The following is a 17,225-nucleotide window of genomic DNA, read 5'->3' as shown; positions in this document are numbered from 1 at the left end:
CAAGCCTCTGTAGTCGTCACTCAACCTCCACTAATCAGCACCTGCGGAATTATCCCATAGACCATCGAATTGGTGCACCGGGATTGTAAACACAAACCCGGTAAGCTTATAGCTCGTATGAATAAAATCAAATTATAATTCGCATATCAAAATATACGAAAAATCACAAAACAACAAGTATAAATGCCCTCATGAGTCAATGGACAGCCCATCTGGTTGTCCCAAAGAAATAAGAAATGAAACGCTCATGAGAAAATTAAGTAACCCTTCTGGTTACCCAATGCATTTATAATACGGGTACCAAGAACGCTGGTACACATCTGTTACCCCTCTCGTAATACACCGCTGATATTGGATAGCCACCCGCTACCCAACATCCAAAATAAACTGAGTACCCATGAGCAGATAACCACCCGTTACCTCACATGCAGTACTAAGGCAGACAGACTAGAGCTCTAACTGTATCGTAACTTTCGTCCGGCCAAAGGCTAGGTTTCGACTTGCCAAACACGTACAATAATCTCACATCATATTGTACCAAAAATCAGGTCCGAAGACAATTCACATTTTAACAATCACAATGTTAAAAATCACGTACAATAATCTCACATCATATTGTACAATTCAATCACATGCTCCATATAATCGCAATGAAATCATAACAGTATATCATATAGCAAACTATATATATTCGTACTTATTTACCATTTATACAATATATATATAGTCCACTATATCTTATACATGTCATATTTCACAACACATGCTCAATACACAATCTTCCGTCATCAAAATGACAATTTCTAATGAATTAATAACAGTATATAATATAACGAACTATATATATATACACTTATTACTATTATACAGTATATATATAATCCACTAAATTGTATACATGTTGTAATTCATTGTTAAATACTCTTGCAAAAATCTTGAATCACCGCGAGGGTAGATTCGTAAATATGTGAGATTTTACTCACCTTATTGACTTGAGCGTAACTCCACAATTCCCGAAGATAATTCCTTTCCTCGATTTAACGATCACCTTGAAAAGATAAGAAAAGAATTTAGAATCGTTTCGTAAACCTTTAAATGCCGAAACAGTAATAATCGGTTACTGTTCAGCAATTTTCGGTTTTACGAAGTTACTGTTCAGTGTTACTGTTCACTGTTACTATTCACGGTTACTGTACAAATATACCAGTAATACATATTTCTGTACGTATAAATATTATATACGTATTTCTGTACGTATAAATATTATATACGTATTTCTGTACGTATAAATATTATATACATATTTCTGTACGTATATATACTGTTTAATGTAAATACAATCTCAGTAAATAAAATTTACTAAATTACCCTTTTACAAATTACTTTTTACATTTACTGAAAGTAATTTATAATTACATTCACCGTAGGTAAAATTTAATTACATTTACCGTACGTAAATAAAATTTACATTTACAGTTACCGTTACACAGTAAATTACCAAAATACCCTTCTCGAAATCACTGTTCACGCGCCGCCGCACGTGGCGGCGCGTGGGGTGCACGCGCCACTCGCCGGCGACCGCGCGTGGGGCCCACGCGCCTACTCCGACACCGGAGCGTATCGCGTCACCTCCGCCCCAAAAACCATCCTCTCCTCCTCCTCCACCTTCCTACGGTCTCCGACCACCCATAGCTTGCCCCATACTCCCACACGCGCCGCCTCTAAGCAGCGGTATCCCTCTCCTCCATCCACCTCCGATTCTCCACAAAAACCTCCAAAATCAACACAACAACATCACAACTCATTCAATTTCACAACCCTTACCTCTATCACGCCGTGGAAGCACCGGAGGATCGCCGACGAGCTCGAACCAGTCGGTCTTGGCTCGGTGACGTGCAACGAGTCTTCACGACGGCGAGAGACAGTGCGTCGACCTCGGGGTCGACTGCAGGAGGCCGTGCGACGCTCGTAGTGCCGGCGGTGTGGCTCACGGACGTGCGGTGGTGGAGATCGGGGAGGGAGAGCGAAGGTTTCGGGAGAGAGTGTCGAGAGGGAGAGAGGGAGGCGGGCTGAATGGGAGAGAGAGGGTTTCCAATTATGGAAACCCTAATCTCATAAATGTTCTATTTATACCAGTTTCCAAATCGGAAACTAACTTCCGACGTTAATAACTTTTACGTACGATGTCCGTTTCGAACGTGTCACATACTCACGAACTCGTATCGACGAGCTCTACAATTTTCGTGAAGAAAGTTTTCGCGACCGAGCGACGATATAAAAGTCGATAAATTCGTTCGGAAACGTAACGTTTTCTTATTAAACGTTCTCGGAACGTTTCCGTTTCCGTTTCGTAACGTTAGCAAACAATCAATTTCCTTTTAAATTGAATTTCATAACTTTATAGAATTCAATTCAATTCAAATATCGTTTAAAAATTTAGGGTTATTACAATGATGATGACGAGGCTGAGCTACACCTTCTTGGCGATGGAAATTATAATTTTTACGTATAAACCATAATCGTAGGGAAATTATAATGCAAATTTTCTAGCTAAAGACAATGTGCACATCATATGAATAATGCACTCTTTCTTGTTAAGAATATAGGTTATATTGAAAGAGTGTATTTGTCAATAGGTTATATAGGAATATATATATATATATATATATATATATAAAAGGTTGTACACTTTTGTTTCTTACTAAGAATGTACACAGTATACTTCTTTTGAGATCTAATTTTGCTCAACTTCAATTTCTTTACTTCTTCGTTTTAAATTGAATAAACCATGATTTCCAACATTTCTTCGCATAACTCAAGGAAAGAAATAAAAAATCAGTTTGGATTTCGGGGTAGAAGTCCCGCGCATGAGCTAGGAGCATGCACCACGTCAACTCGATACAAAGCGATGATAATAAAGAAACATGATCAATGTATGCCTCGTACGTGGCAGTACATGACAGTTGAAGGTGGTTCAGCAAAACTCGAACCTGCAGGCTAGCTAGGGTACGTTGAAAAAATCAACCTGCACTGCTCACTGCTTGTATATTTGCATGTTTAGATGGTAAATGATTATAGATATAAATTTAATTTTCCTTGTTAGCTATCTTCTCAAAATTTATTTACATTTGCTAACATTTTGGATAGTCCACATCCCCAAGAAACAAAATCAGTCTTGTCTGCCTTGGGTCAATAGACCAAGGAACCAGCAGCAACAGATTCATAATCTATGATCGTTTGGCGTGCCCTGTTGGGATGCACCAGATCGAGTTCACCCAATACTATCCAGAAGCAGGGTAAACCAATTTTCCTTTCTTTTTTTTTTGGTTGTTGCACAGGGAACTCTCTGATTTATGTGTTTGGTTTGTTTGTTACGTATGAGATAGATGGGTGGAGCATGATCCAATGGAGATACTGGATGACGTGAGACTTTGCATGGCTACGGCTGTGGACAACGTAAAGGGTGGCTTGAAGGCGATTGGATTGACCAATCAAGGAGAGACCACTGTCGTCTGGAGCAAATCCAGCGGCTATCTCTATATGTTGCTATTGTTTGGATGGATGCTCGTACCAGTGGTGTTTGCAGGTACTCCTTAGGAAATATATGAAATCAAGATCTGAAACCATGTATTTATTGATCCTTGGTTAAGTCATGGATTTCAATCGACGATGATCTAATTCAAAACCCTATTCTTCGTTTGATTATTTGAAAATAATTATCTGATACTCGACAAGTTTCAACTTTGACCCATTAATCATTGCATGGAATTGTTAATGGCAACTTAGGTTTAATTTTCATAACTCACAATTTGAAGAAATTATGAATAAGATGACTATGAGTTGTAACAAATACAATGCTTTGATTCAGCTGTCAACTTCTTAAAACTAAGAACAAAGACAGAGACAGCCCCTTTAAATACAAGAAAAGAAAACAACTTTAACTACTACACTACATGATAACTTCAACTACACCATACTAATAATTGTGCACCAACCACTAATCATTGTACATCAAAAGAAGGAAAACAGAAGGAATAGATTTGATACAAGAAGATTTCGTGCATAAACCACAACAACTGCACGATCTGCAATTAATGCACTGAGGGAGAAGAAACGACAAGAACTTGCACAAACGACCACCAAGCCATAAACTGCAAACGACACTAACAGGGTTGAACGACACCCAACCTGCAGAAAGGCTGCAGCTCTGCTTGTATCCTTGTAGCAAACGACAGAAACTTGCATCCCACAATGAAACCAGTGAAATCATTCAATACTCCCCCTCAAGCTTGGATTGAGACAAGTCTTGATCCAAGCTCGGACAACAACCGATCAAATGAGCAGAGGGAAGAGCTTTGGTGAAAATATCAGCGAGTTGATCAGAGGAACAAACATAAGCAGTCTCAATAACTTTGGACTGAACTTGATCTCTGACAAAATGGCAGTCTACCACAATCTGTTTCGTGCGTTCATGAAACACTGGATTAACTGCAATGTGAATGGCTGCTTGATTGTCATAGTTCAAAGTAATGGGATAGTTGCAATTGATTCCCATCTCACGAAGCAAAGACTTCAGCCATATCAGTTCACAAGCAGCGGAAGCCATAGCTCGATATTCAGCTTCAACACTAGAACGAGCTATGACCGTTTGCTTTTTGTTTTTCCATGTCACTAAGTTACCTCCAACGAAGGTGCAATAACCAGTAGTTGACTTTCGATCGACAACATTGCCAGCCCAGTCTGAGTCACAAAACCTTCAAGATGAAAATGACCATTTTTTCTCATGAATATGCCTCTGGTCACAGTGCCTTTAAGGTATCGAAGAAGTCGTTTAACAAGTTGTAAATGATAACTGTTCGGAGCATGCATAAATTGACTCACCAAGCTCACAGCATGTGTGATGTCTGGTCGAGTAATTGTAAGATAGATAAGCTTGCCAACTAATTTTTGGTATTCAGAAATATTACTGAGAATAACTCTCTCTTTATCAATCTGAAGCTTGTGAGGAAGATAAGACTTGGCTGGTTTGGAATCAAGCATTTGAGCTTCTTGTAATAGATCACATATGTACTTCCTTTGATTTAAAAATAGATCAGTTGGAGTTTGATCCATTTCTATACCAAGAAAGTACCTTAATGAGCCAAGATCTTTAATGGACAAAGTGGCATGAAGAGATGACTTTAAGGCATTGATTTTATCAGCATCATCACAAGTTATAATCAAATCATCAACATACACAAGGACAATAAGACGACCAACTTTACCATTTATGATAAACATGGATGAATCTGCTCTGCTTCGACTGAAACCAACCGAAAATAGAACTGAACTCAACTTGGAGTACCAAGCTCGAGGGGACTGTTTAAGTCCATAAATGACCTTGTGTAACTTACAAACAATGCTAGGTTCTTTTTCACGAGCATGACCAGGTGGAAGTCTCATATAAACTTCCTCTTCTAAATCACCATGCAAAAAAGCATTTTTCACATCTATTTGAAACAGATTCGAACCATGATTGATAACAACATATAACAACACCCTAACTGTATTCATCTTAGCTACCAGAGCAAATGTCTCCTTATAATCAACACAAAAAGTTTGAGTGAATCCACGAGCTACTAACCTGGCCTTGTATCTCTCAATGGTGCCATTGGAATGAAACTTGATTTTGTAAATCCACCTAGCTCCAACAACCTTCTGACCCTTTGGTAAGGGAAAAATGCTCCGAGTTTTGTTGTCATTGAGAGCATTGAGCTCATCTTGCATAACTTGTCTCCATTCCGGAGAGGAAACTGCTTCATCAAAGGTTTTAGATTATGTGACATCATTCATGTTAGACATAAAAACAAAATGAGGCGTAGAAACACTGTTTGAGTTAACTAAGTTGCCAAGAGGGTGTTTTGGAACATAATGAACAAAACCATCCAGTTTAGTAGAAGTCTTCCTAGTCCGACTAGGATATCGAGGTTGAGATGATGGTAGCTCAGAAGAAACATCATGTTCTTGAGCAACGTCATGAATTTGCGGCTATGTATGTAACTCTTCTACATCATTAACAATCTCATTATTAGCCACTTATGGTCAGTTGCATTGTCATCATTGGGGTTGGGACTGACAAATTCATGCTCAAGAATATTCCTAGGAGTTACAGTATCAAACAGCTCCCCCTGAAAATCAGCATCACTGAACTGGTAAAAAAACTGTGATTCATCAAATCTCACATCTCTTAAAACATATACTTTCCTTGTCTTTGGGCTGTAGCACTTGAACCCCTTTTGTGAGGAGGAATATCCAAGAAAGACACACTTTATGGCTCGAGGATCAAGATTGTCTCTCTATGATTTCTAAACATGAACATAACAAATACATCCAAACAGTTTCATATGATCAATGCCAATCTTCCTTCCCTTTAGAACCTCAAAGGGAGACTTAAAATCAAGCACTCTACTCGATAACCGATTTATCAAATATGCAGCAGTTTGAATTGAGTGTTACCAAAATTTTTTAGGTACATGAGCTTGCAACATAAAAGCACGAGTTTTCTCAAGTAAGTCTCTATTCTTTCTCTCAGACACTCCATTTTGTTGAGGAGTTCCTACACAACTTGTTTGATGCAAGATTCCGTGTGTGCTGAGATAATTTGACATGTTTTTGGAAGTGTATTCCGAGCCATTGTCTGATCTAAAGACACAATTTTTGGAAGAAAAATGGTTCCTAACCAGATGGTGGAAATCTTGAAAGCTTTTCAACACTTTTGACTTGTGTTTCAAGAGATAAACAAAAGATATTCTTGAGAAATCATCAATAAAGGTCACATAAAATTTATATTCATCAAAATATGTGACCCTAGCAAGCCCCCATACATCAGAATGCACAACTTCAAAAGGTTGAGTTGCTCTAGAACTAGAACTAGAACTAGAAAAAGGTAATCTAGTTGACTTAGACATATGACAGATTTCACAGTCATGAACTGATTTACATACATTAGGAAACAAAAACGACATAACATGATTGGAGGGATGTGCTAGACACATGTGCCATAAGTGGTGCAGAGATGAAGACTTGGTTTCAGCTTGGAGACGTTTTGGAAAGTTGGAGGAGGTGGAGATGTAATAGAGGCCATTAAGGAAGAAGCCTTCACCAATCTTCTTCTGAGTGACACGATCCTAAAATACCACACTATGAGTTGAAAAAATGACAAGACAATCTAGCAATTGAATGATTTTTCCCACATATAACAATTTGAATGGAAATGATGGCACATACAAAATGGATGACTCTTTGTGACTTGAGAACAATGAAATTTTTCCCTTTCCCAAAATATGAACTTTTTTCCCATTAGCAACTGATACATGAGAAGGTTTATCAAAGGTATGAAAATCTTTTAACTCAAAAGACTTGTTTGACATATGATCAGTGGCACCAGAATCAACAATCCAAAAATTATGATCCTTGCTAAGATTTAGAGCAGTAGAAATAGCACATACAATACCTAGAATGTCCTCATGTTCTGCAATTTTCTCTTCTGCAAGAAAACCTGCAAATTTGCCTAGCATGGCAGTGTGTTCATCACTTTCAGCGCTGCATTGCTTTTGTTGCAAGAAATTAGCAAACTCATTTATGAGAGAAATAGGATTGGCCATGAACTTTATCATCTCGTCAGAGGAATTGTTAGCAGAGCTTGAGCAGTTAGCTTTAGGGTTATATGCTTGTTTCATCTTCCCTTTTCCAAATCTACTCTCATCACCAAAGTTTTTTTGCTTGAGTTCAAGATGCAGGATCCAACAAGTTTCTTTGAGATGACCAATCCAAGTTCGACCAATTTTCTCACAATGTGTGCACTTCAAATTAGGCCTTCTGCCTCTATATGTCCTGCTACTAGCAAAGGCTCTACTTTTAGTAACTTGCGTTTAAGCAACAGCTACACCTGCATTCATAATTTTCTTTCTGGTTTATTCGTTTTGAATAGTGGCATTGACAGAGTTAAGAGAAGGAAGCTCTGAAGACATTAAAATATGGCTTTTAAGATCCTCATACTCAGGTCTAAGGCTAATCAGAAGCTCGAAGATCTTGTCTTCTTCTCTTCTTTTTAAGATCATGGCAGAGTTAGTGGTATGAGGCCTGTAGATCTCAAGCTCATTCCATTTTGATGTGAGATTACCATAGTGCTCTATGAAGGTGAGATTACCCTGTTGAATGGCTGCAATTTCTTGCTTGATTTGAAAAATTCGAGCAGAGTTGTTGAGATCACCATAAAACTCCTTGATAGCATTCCACATCTTAGCAGCAGAATCATAGAACTGAAATATCTGGTGATGCCTTGGTTCCATGGAATTGATGATCCAAGCTCTAACCAGTTGATCTTGAGGTTGACAAGTGTCAAACTCAGGAGTGGAGGCTGAATGCATCTTGATCTTCCCATTGATGAATCCAAGCTTATTTCTGCCACCAATAGCAAGAATCATGGCATTTGACCATGAAATGTAGTTGAATTCATTCAACAATGAGGATATGAGATGAGTAGAGGTGTTGGTGTCAACAGTCTCAACTCTAGATGAAGAGGCATCATCTTTGTCTCTGTTACCACTAGTGTAACGACCCTAAAATTTCGAGCTTAAAAACTCAAAATTCTAAAGTCGTTAAACACAAAATAATCTCAATAAAATCGAAATCATTTAAGTGCACAGCGGATCATCACTGAGTTATCAATACAACTCAGAACACCAATTATTACAACCCAAATTTATAATTTACATTACGTAAGTTGGAATGTAGTAATCCTCACAATCTCTCACAAAATAGTCACACAAAATCCTCACACCAGCTGGAGGTAAATCACTTCAAGTCCTCTGAGCGGTTCGTCAATTCCCGCCAATCTACACCTGCGGAGTCATCCACTACACCATCGAATTGGTGCACCGGGATTGTAAACACAAACCCGGTAAGCTTTACAGCTCGTATGAGTAAAATCAAAATATAATTCGCATATCAAAATATACGAAAGATCACAAAAAAACAAATATAAATGCCCTCATGAGTCACTCGTCAGCCCATCTGGTTGACCCAAAGAAATATGAAATAAAACGTTCATGAGGAAATTGAGTAACCCTTCTGGTTACCCAATGCATTTATAATACGGGTACCAAGAACGCTGGTACACATCTGTTACCCCTCTCGTAATACACCGTTGATATTGGATAGCCACCCGCTACCCAACATCCAAAATACACCGAGTACCCATGAGCAGATAACCACCCGTTACCTCGCATGCAGTACTAAGGCAGACAGACTAGAGCTCTAACTGTATCGTAACTTTCGCCCGGCCAAAGGCTAGGTTCCGACTTGCCAACACGTACAATAATCTCACATCATATTGTACCAAATCACGTCCGAAGACAAATCAACATTTTAACAATCTCAATGTTAAAATCACGTACAATAATCACTCATCATATTGTACGTTTTAAAACTTTCACGATATCACCACAATAAAAATCATAACAGTATATTATATAGCAAACTATATATATTCGTATTTATTTACCATTTATACAATATATACATAGTCCACTATATCCTATACATGTCATATTTCATAAACACCTGAAGAATTACGTACAATATTCTCACATCATATTGTACCATTTAAATCACATACTCATGCACAATTTTCCGTCACCGAAATGACTATTGTTAATGAATTAATAACAGTACGTAATTTAATGAACTATATATATATATGTACTTATTACCATTATACTGTATATATGTAGTCCACTAAATTATATACATGTTGTAATTCATTTGATAAACACACTTGCAAAAATGTTGAATCACCACGAGGGTAGATTCGTAATTCAGTGAGATTTTACTCACATTAACGACTCGAGCGTAATTCCACAGTTCCAGATGATAATTCATTTCCTCGGTTTAACGATCACCTTGAGAAGATAAGAAAAGAATTTAGAATCGTTTCGTAACCTTTAAATGCCGAAACAGTAATAATCGGTTACTGTTCAGCAATTTTCGGTTTTACGAAGTTACTGTTCAGTGGTACTATTCACTGTTACTATTCCCGGATACTGTACAAATATGCAATTAATACGTATTTCTGTACGTATAAATATTATATACGTATTTCTGTACGTATAAATATTACTAAGTATTTCTGTACGTATAAATATTAATACGTATTTCTGTACGTATAAATATTAATACGTATTTCTGTACGTATAAATGCTAATACGTATTTCTGTATGTATAAATATTATATACGTATTTCTATACGTATAAATATTAATACGTATTTCTGTACGTATACGTACGATTTAAATGTAAATACAAACTCAGTAAATAGAATTTACTAAATTACCCTTTTACAAAATTACTTTTTACATTTACTGAAAGTAATTTATATTTACATTTACCGAAGGTAAGATTTAATTACATTTACCGTAGTAAATAAAAATTACATTTACATTTACCGTACACAGTAAATTACCAAAATACCCTTCTGTTAAAACTGTTTCCACCGCCGCACGTGGCAGCGCGTGTGGCACACGCGCCACCTCCGGCGGGCCGCGCGTGGGGCCCACGCGCCGAGGCTAACCACGGCGCGTATCACGCCACCGCCGCCTCCAAACTCTCCCCCTCCTCCTCCTCTACCTTCCTACGGCTTCAGATCCCTCCTACGCTACCCTACTCACTCCCACGCGCCGCCTCTAGGCGGCGGTAACCCCAAATCTCCTCCCCCTCCGATTTCTCCCCAAAACAACTCCGATTCATAAATCAAGCACATCAATCGATCTATCAATCGAACCCTTACCTCGTGGGGGTGCAGCGATGCCGTGTAGACCACCGGAGAGGCTTGTGAGCACGGCGGAGTCGAATCGAGCCGAGGGTGTGATGGTGCTTCGATCTGCGCCTTGCTTGGTCGCAGGTGGAGTAGGAGATGCGGCGACAGCGAGCTAGTCCTCGTGCCCTATCTTCGTAGGTGACGATGCGAGGTGCGGCGGTAAGCTCCGAGCTTGGTTCTGGTTGAAGCTCGTGGCGGCGAGGTACGGAGCGGAGGACTCGGGGTCGTTCGCGGGGGAGCTCGCAAGGCCGTAGAGGGTGGCGGTGCAATCCACGAAGGTCTGAGGGCGGTGATCGGGGAGGGAGCGATTCGGCAGGGAGGGAGGAAGAGAGGGTCGGGTGAGAGAGAGAGAAAGTGAGAGGGAGGCGGAGAGAAACTGAGGGTTTCCAAAAGTGGAAACCCTAATCACAAAACATTCTATTTATACTCGTTTCCAAATCGGAAACTAACTTCCGACGTTAATAACTTTTACATCCGTCGTCCGATTCGAACGTGTCACATGTCCACGCACTCGTATCGACGAGCTCTACAACTTTCGTGAAGGAAGTTTTTGCAACCGATCGACGGAATAAAAGTCGATATAAACGTTACGGAAATGTAACGTTTTTCAATTTAAACGTTCCGAGAACGTTTCCGTTTCTCGTTTACTAACGTCGCAACCAAATACGTTCATTCTAATAAAATTCGAAATTTTATCGAATTCCAAATCAAACTAACATTATTTAAAAATTTAGGGTTATTACAACTAGTCATAATGAACAGAAGAAGAAAAAAACTGGAGATGAAACAATTGATAATGAAGGACAGAAACATGTCCAATATGGATCACTGCTCTAATACCATGAAGAAATTATGAATAAGATGACTATGAGTTGTAGCAAATACAATGCTTTGATTCAGCTGTCAACTTCTTACTTAAAACTAAGAACAAAGACAGAGGCTGCCTCTTTTAATACAAGAAAAGAAAACAACTTTAACTACTACACTACATGATAACCTCAACTACACCATACTAACAACTGTGCACTAACCACTAATCACTGTACATCAAAAGAAGGAAAACAGAAGAAATAGATTTGACACAAGAAGATTTCGTGCATAAACCACAACAACTGCATGATCTGCAATTAATGCACTGAGGGAGAAAAAACGACAAGAACTTGCACAAACGACCACCAAGCCATAAACTGCAAACGACACTAACAGGGTTGAACGACACACAACCTGTAGAAAGGCTGCAGCTCTACTTGCATCCTTGCAGCAAATGATAGGAACTTGCATCCCACAATGAAACCAATGAAATCATTCAATACAATTGTAACCATGTTCGGAGTTGATAATACAATCAGGCGATTCACAATGAAGAATAATGATTTTTGGTTTTGAAAGGATGAAGACTAAAATGATTGTGTGTTTGTGGTTGTTTTGCTGCCAGAAAATTGGAGAAAAAAATTATCTGGGGGGAAGTAATCATTTTTCAGAGATATGTGATTGCCCATTAGCACATATTTCAGTGCAGTGAAGCTACTATGGTTGATGCAGAATGATGATAATGTTAAGGAGGCTATTACATCAGGCGATGCTCTCTTTGGAACTATGGACACTTGGTTAATTTGGAATTTAACCGGCGGTCTCAACGGAGGGATACATGTCACAGATTTCTCCAACGCGTCACGCACTATGCTCATGAGTCTCAAGACTCTTGAGTGGGATCAATCTATGTTGGAGACCTTGGGAATTTCCTCTACAATGCTTCCCAAAATTGTCAGTAACTCAGAGATCATTGGAAATATTGCCAAGGGATGGCCGATTGCTGGGATCCCAATTTCAGGATGTTTAGGGGATCAACATGCGGAATGTTAGGTCAGGCTTGCAGGAAAGGAGAGGCCAAAAGCACTTAGGGAACTGGTGCTTTCATTCTTCTCAACACTGGTGAAGAGATAAATGTGTCGAAGCATGGGCTTCTTAGCACTTTGGCATTCAAACTTGGACCTAAAGCTCCGGTAAATTATGCTCTAGAAGGATCCATTGCTGTTGCTGGCGCTGCAGTTCAGTGGCTTAGAGACAATCTTAAGATTATTAAGACTGCTAATGATGTTGAGGCACTAGCAGCACAGGTTGAGTCTACTGGTGCGGTTCATTTTGTGCCTGCCTTTAATGGATTATTTTCTCCCTGGTGGCGTGACTATAGTACCCACCAGTACTACATACCAACATTTTTTTATATATATAACCCTTGTAACTTGAATGACTAATCGTCAAGTTACCCAATAAAATTATGACATGTGTTATTTTTATTTTTTACAATTTTAACAACACATTTGTTGTCGTATTAGTAATTTTGTTGAAGTATATGTAATAGAGGTCATGAACATATTAATCAAACCAAATGAGAACAAAATTATCATTTATAATCAGAATCATAATAATTTTCATAATTTATTAGTAAAATATGTAAATACAAGAGTTATGATATTTTTACACAATCGAGCACTTTATTAAATGAAGGAGAACACATGGACTAATTTATGTAAATATGAAAATTTATGATATTTACAACACATTCATATTTAAATTTGTTAAATGAGTCACGAACATTTAAACATGATCTTGATCTTGTAATTACAACTTATAGAATATTCATTACAATTTTTTATATCAATTATCCTCGTATTCGTAATAACGTTAGGAAAAACATAATGACTGAAAACTATCAAATTATAAAATCAAGCACTCTATTACATGAATGAGGATATATGGACTAGTTTGTGTAAATATAGAAATTTACAGAAATTTACTGTGTGTACAACATGTTTGTCTTCAATTTGTAAAATAAGTCATGAACATGTAAAATATGATCATATCCTTATAATTATAACGTATTTAACACTTATTATAAAAACTTTTATCCATTGTCGTATTAGTAATAATGTTATGAAAAACTTATTAATTTAAAATACCATCCAATTATAAAACTAAGCACTCTATTATATGAAAGAGGACACATCGACTCTTTTTTGTAAATATGAAAATTTACCATATTTACAACAAATTCGTCTTCAAATTTGTAAATTAAGAGGTATACATGTAAAAATGATCTTGGCCTTATAATTACAACATATATGGCATTTATTACAAAGCTTTTATCACTTATCTTAGTATTCCGAATAAGCAATATTGTGTGCAAATGTGATTATTTTCTTAATTAAGGAAAATTATAAATTGTACCACTCAATTACACATTCTAGCACTATATTACATGAATGTAAACACATGTTTACCACCTATACCAGACATTCGTTGTCAAAATTGTATAATGAATTGTTGTGTTTTTTATTTTAGACAAGGTGTATAAAGTGCGTTATAAACTTGTAAATATGATTTTATCCTTGTAATTTCAACAATAACCTTTAGTATTGTAAACAGATCGAGTCCTATCAATGATACATCAGCTCTAAGATAGATGACAAATTCTCTTCCTTATCAAAACTACATACTGGACTTTGAAACTTTGAATGGGATGACCTAACTTTTGAATTGGAATTGGGAAATTAGAATCTGAAGCTGTATGGAAGTGAATAAGAATTCACCAAAACAATTGTTTCCTTGCCGCTGCAAATACCAAACACCCACGTCTAAATCAGTCGGGATATAATTGCAACCTGTACTCAATTCTAATCAATTAATTAGACTAGGTTCTTCTCTCTTTCTCTTTCTGTGCACGCCCACTGCGGTGCCTTGTACCTCGATCTTCTTCGTTTTTTCTCCTATCGTTAACTCTTCCTTCTTCGTTTTTTTTTTCTCCTAGCGTTAATTACCTTCCTTCTTTCTTGTCAAACTGAATTAGGAAGAGTCATTTTTGGTTTTTTAGATTGTGACCGGGTAAACAAGTTAAAGATTTCCTTGAATATTTTTAACAATTAGATTAATTGCTGATCAAACGGCTAATATTATTCTAAAACTCACTGTATGCGATACAGCCCAGTAATGTAGAATTTTCCGGCGTGATGATGCTCGTGGAGTTTGTATTGTCATACCAATCTTTACGAACAAGGAGCACCTTGCTCGAGCAGTGCTTGAGAGTATGTGTTTTCAGGTGAAAGATGTGCTAGATTCAATGCACAAAGATACTGCAGAGAAGGGAGAGGATAAAAATGACAAGGGAGAGTTCTTGCTCAGAATGGATGGTGGCGCTGCTGTTGATAACCTTCTCATGCAGATCCAGGTCAGGATTTTGTTTCTATTATCAGATTGGCCAGTCTAACGTACGTTGCATGTCTGTTCATTATTTTCTTATTATTATTGATAATGATTTGATCTTGTTCTTCATGTTATTGGTTGCGTTTTTAGGCGGACCTGATGGGTACCCCAGTTGTAAGGCCAGCGGACACTGAGACAACAGCTCTAGGTGCAGCTTATGCTGCTAGGTTAGCTGTTGGTGTTTGGACTGAAAAAGAGATCTTTGATTCTGAAGAAGTTGGAGTCATGGTGCAAAGCCGTTTCAACTTTCAAGGACCTTTGATTTGGCCGATCTTTGACTTTGATGCAGAGCATCTCCTCACTCCGATCCATGTTGGTTTTTAATACTATTTTTCTATATACCTCCCTTTCTTGTTTGGTCGATTCTGCAATGTACGTAGTTTTCTAGCTTACATCTTTGTGAATGATAGTAAAGTTATTTCAAATATCTAATTGTTGTAAAGTGTCAGTACTCAAACTACAAAGAAACCAAGACATGGTAATCTCTCTATTAGCTATTGCCTAATGATGAGCGTACTGGTATCAATTAGGTTATCAAAGTAAAGGAAAATTATAAACATCATTTTGTTACGAGCAACTGACAATTTGACATTGAAACGCTCTGCTATATACGTTCTCCACTCTCCACTGCCTTGCTGGCATTGTTTAATTTGGATATCTAAGCGCACTTTTGTAATGATACCACTACTAGGCTTTTAAAATTTCTTATGAATCTACTATGGCTTCTAAATTTCCCATCCATTGATTAAATCATTCATTAATTAATTAATTTTGTATTACAAGGTTGGAAACCCTAACACGAGCGCTAGCTATGGTTTTCAGATTAAAAGGACATATGAGCGACCGTGAAGAAAGAAACCTCGAGTTTCAAATTAACGGCGCCGCTCCCCCCTTGGGAAAGACTGGTGGTGTGAGAGACGTGGCAGTGACGTCTAGAGATGCAATTACTGTATCGTGGGCTGTACGTGGTGCAGTTTCGTTCAAATATGATTTTTTCCGACCTACATTATTGATCAAAAGAGGACGCCGTTTAGGGCTCCAAAGAGGAGACTGAAACAGAACAGTTTTCAACTTAAGGATTAAGAGTGTCGAAAACTCTAGAAAGGAGCGGTGGTGAGCATATATGGTTTTAATCTGAGTTCAGTTATGGGTGTAATCGATTAATTAAAGAAGCAAACCATGTGTAATAAAATATTGAGATGCTTATAGGAGGTCCGGCAAGAACGGAGAATCTGGGTTTTTTTGGGCATCAGTGGCTTATGATTGATAACAATGATGTCAATGTCTGATTTAAATAGTGGCGAGGCCACCCAAGAGTCTGAACAAAGAAACCAAATACAATCGTTATTGTTATCAGTTCATGCAACAACACATCATCGGTTCATCCTAATTTTTGGTATCTCAAATTTGAGAAATTTTAAAAGGTGTCTCACATTCATTACCAATCTAATATCAGTATATAGTCCGTAAGAAAAACAGTCATCTTGTAATTTTAGAAACATATTTTTGTCCGCCTTGCAACTTTATTATCGATGGAAGCAAACTAAAAGTCAACTTCTTCAACTTCGTTACCCAATTAATTCTAAGGCCTCTTCTTAGTTCAATTTCCCTAACCACTCTTTCCCAAAATCCTAACATATCCTCTTAAAATTCACTATTAGAAAAGATAAAAACACCAAACCTCTAAAAAAAATAGAGCTTCTTATAAAAAAAACTCATTTTCTAAAAACTAAATTAGAAAAAGGTCAAGTAAAGTTTGAAAAAAAAGTCAAATAATTAAAAAGTCTAAATCATTGCCCACGAAGTTGGCAAAATTTACATGTCTGCCATTGGTGTTCTAAGTCTGGATCTCGTTATTTTGGTTTGGACCCAACCACGACGTGTGCGGCGATTCATGAACTTAAGTGATCGAAGGTGGAAACCAGTGGCGAAGGAGTTGGTAACAGAAGCGGATCTCGCTGAGTTGACCGGAGAAGGGAAAGGAGTCGGCAGCGGGAGGAGAATTCCTCGATCGACGATAATTTCTCGATTTGTAACAACGTCGTCGACGATGAGGTTGTTGAAATTAGGGGCAGCGGCGCCCTACCAGTGGATGTCAGAGTCAGAGAGC

The 17,225-nt window shown here is 37.8% G+C and overlaps 1 pseudogene; it reads left to right on the top strand.

Moving 5' to 3' along the window:
* Positions 1-3,189: 3,189 nt before the first annotated feature.
* Positions 3,190-15,393, top strand: LOC126798963 (glycerol kinase-like; annotated as a pseudogene).
* Positions 15,394-17,225: the final 1,832 nt, after the last annotated feature.

The sequence above is a fragment of the Argentina anserina genome, chromosome 6 (genome assembly GCF_933775445.1).
Source record: "Argentina anserina chromosome 6, drPotAnse1.1, whole genome shotgun sequence".
NCBI lineage: Eukaryota > Viridiplantae > Streptophyta > Magnoliopsida > Rosales > Rosaceae > Argentina > Argentina anserina.
The sequence above is the reverse complement of the archived record's forward strand: the minus strand, read 5'-3'. Positions and strand labels throughout refer to the sequence as shown.